Genomic DNA, 3,633 nt, shown 5'->3' on the forward strand with positions numbered 1-3,633 from the left:
CAGGCAATTAACTGCCCTTGTTATGAACCTTTCTTGAACCTGTTTTTGTCCAGGAGTTCTGGAACAGAGCAGCTGGGTATGCAGATGTATGTTCTATGCAGAACAGTTTCTTCTAAAGCAAACCTTTTGTGTTGTATGTTCTGTTTTGATCTGAGTAGGAGATTGCTTGGTGTGTCAGTCATCAAAAATCATATCATTTCTTTGTTTTGGAGAAGAGTGAACTGAGAATCACAGAAACATTCAGGTTGGGAAAGCCCCTCAGGATCACCAAGGCCAACCCAGAACCCTACTCTACAAGGCTCACCCCTAAACCCATAGCCCCAGGTACCACAGCCAAACCATCTTTTAAACACATCCAGGTCTGGGGACTCCACCACCAACCTGGGCAGCACATTCCAATCCCTGACCACTCTTGCCCTCTAAAAAGGTTTCCTAATGTCCAGTCTAAACCAGTGGCAGCTTGAGGCCATTCCCTCTTCTTCTATCACTAATGACCTGAGAGAAGAGACCAGCACCAACCTCTCCACAACCTCCTTTCAGGGAGTTGCAGAGAGCCAGGAGGTCTCCCCTCAGCCTCCTCTCTTTCACACTAACCATCCCCAGCTCCTTCAGTCTCTCTTCATCATATTTCTTCTCCAGGCCCTTCACAGCTTCCTTGCCCTCCTCTGCCCTGGCTCCAGCACCTCCACATCTCTCTTGGATTGAGGTGCCCAAAACTGGACACAACACTCCAGGTGTGGCCTCATCAGAGCTGAGTACTAGAGGGTACAAGAGGTTTCAAGGATCCAGATGTTCCCCTAAAAATGTACATCAGGATTTCTGGGCTTAAAGACTGCAGCCCTCAGCACTCCAGAGCAAGATTTATCCATCTCCCAGTGCTCCAGAATGGATGAAAAACTGTAGGGGGCGTGTGCCAAAACCACAGTCAAAAAAGGGTTTAGAAAGAAAACTTTCCTAGGTTATTCTAAGGTAGCAGAATTATGGGCATGAAGCTTTGATGCTCTGTGAATTCACATCTTGTAATAAATAGAAACAAGGAATTTGCAGTCAGTGATACTTTGTACTTGCCAACATTTTATGCTGATAATGATCTTGAATGCTAAAAAAAAGAAAATCTCCAAGTCAGAGTTCAAGTAAGATTCCACTTTCAACCTTGGTTTTGTGTGTGTGTGTGTGCGTGTGTACTCTGTGACTTCTTGTACTGTAATTTTTGAGATTAATGAGTGTCAATTGGCAGACATCATATGAAAATTTGGACAGCTTGCTTATTACTTTTAGCAAGGTGTTTTGTTTGTTTTTTATTACACATGTGGCAGGTAAAATGTATCAGAAATCTAAACATTCCTATTTGGGGGGGGGGGCTAAAGCTGTAAAAAAAAAAAATCACAGAATCACAGAATGTTAGAGTTCAACCACCCCTGCTATTATAATAAATATATATATATCTCACAGTATCACAGCACATGAGGGGTTGGAAGGGATCTCCAGAGATCATCCAGACTAAGCCCCCTGCCAGAGCAGCATCACCCAGGGGAGTCCACACAGGAATGCAGCCAGGTGGGGTTGGAAAGTCTCCAGAGAAGGAGACTCCACAACCTCTCTGGGGAGCCTGTTCCAGGGCTCTGTCACCCTCACTGCAAAGAAGTTTCTCCTCATGTTGAGCTGAAACCTTCTCTGTTCAAGTTTCAAGTTTGTCTCCATTGTTCCTTGTCCTATCACTGTGCCCCACCCAAAAGAGCCTGGCCCCCTCCACTTGACCCCCACCCCTCAGCTCTTGAGAGACATTGATCAGATCCCCTCTCAGCCTTCTCTTCTCCACACTAAACAGCCCCAGGGCTCTCAGTCTCTCTTCCCAGGGGAGATGCTCAAGTCCCCTAAGCATCCTCCTGGCTCTCCCTTGGACTCTCTCCAGCAGGTCTCTGTCTCTCTTGAACTGGGGAGCCCCAAACTGGACACAGGACTCCAGGTGTGGTCTCAGCAGGGCAGAGCAGAGGGGGAGGAGAACCTCCCCAGCCCTGCTGGACACACTTTTCTTGCTGCATCCCAGGATTCCTTTGGCTTTCTTGGCCACAAGGGTACATTGCTGTCCCATACAGAACTTGCTGTCCACCAGCACTCCAAGGTCTTTCTCCGTGGAGCTGCTTTCCAGCAGGGCAGCCTCTAACCTGTCCTGGTGCCTGCTGTGATTCCTCCCCATCTGCATTTGTCCTTACTGCATTTGTCCTTACTGAACCTGGTGTGGTATCCCTTCACCCAGCTCTGCAGCTGGGTGCTACAAAGTGGCACAACTCTACCCCCCCTTAGCAGTGTCCTTAAATCACTGTTTTATTTCAGTTTATACAGTTCTTCCATACAAATATTTGCAACAGTTTGAATTTCAAAAACTGTTTAACAGAGACGATAAATATCATGCTATTAAAGTATTAAATTTGTACAAAAATACTTTACAGTTTAATACTTAATTTGGTACAAATAAAAATACAATTATTTAGGTGACTCATGAACTTTTCTTTCTTTCTTTTTTCTTTTTTTTTTTTTTGTTAACCATGATTCAGCATTGAATGACCTTTTCTGGCAGTGCTGAACTTGAAATCAGAGATACTTCCATGTGCAGGGGTACGTGAGCTTGGTCATGTATTGGAAACAGCCTACAAGGGATAACAATTAAAACAGTTTAAACTGACCAGAAACAACTCTGTTAGGTGATTGCTTAGATATGGAGACTCTCTACAAATGTACAAATCCAGCATCTTTATATTCACCAATAACAAGAACTTACCAAGAACACCTTGAATACTGGAATAAACCAAAGCAGCTGCTGGTGAACATATAAAGCAAACTGGCAGTATTTTATTGCTTGGGGGTGGGGAGAAGGAAAGAATCTGTGTGATGTCTTTGTAAAATATATTTACAATTTCAATTCTAAAAACGTGTTGGGGGTAGGGTGAGGGCATAAAGTTTGTGATAAAGAGGGCTGAAAACGAAGCACATCAGATGGGACCTTGGTCCCTTGAGTTGAAAAGCTCACATGTGACAGTACAAGTTGACAGGTTTATGGATCCTTAAAGAGCTTTTGTATAAACTGCCATAGTTAAAAAAAAAAAAAGTAATTTTTCTTTTAAAACCTTTCTCATTTGTCTGAACTCATATTTGAGTTTTACCCTTGTCAATAATCCTTCTCCAGAGGTTTTAGCCCACTGAAAAAAAAAGCCTCTGATTAAAAATCCTCCACAGATTGCAAGACATAGCCTTAAATATTTCATTGCATAGGGAATAACTTCACCTTCTAAGGGGATTTACCCAAGTGGGGGAGGATTGCTCATCCCATGCTGGAGCTGCCTGCAAGCCTTTTGTTAAAACATCAGCACTCTGCTTTGTCTGAAGAGCAGAATAAATGTCCCCAAAGTCACAGAATTTAACAGGAAAACCTGTTCCAACATACAGAGTCACAGAATTGTCAGGGTTGGAAGAAACCTCAAGGATCATCCAGTTCCAATCCCCCTGCCATGGGCAGGGACACCTCACACTACATCAGGTTGCCCAGAGCCTCATCCAGCCTGGCTGCAAAAACCTCCAGGGATGGGGCCTCAACCACCTCCCTGGGCAACCTGTGCCAGTGTCTCACCACCCTCA

The sequence above is a fragment of the Indicator indicator genome, chromosome 3 (assembly GCF_027791375.1).
Source record: "Indicator indicator isolate 239-I01 chromosome 3, UM_Iind_1.1, whole genome shotgun sequence".
NCBI lineage: Eukaryota > Metazoa > Chordata > Aves > Piciformes > Indicatoridae > Indicator > Indicator indicator.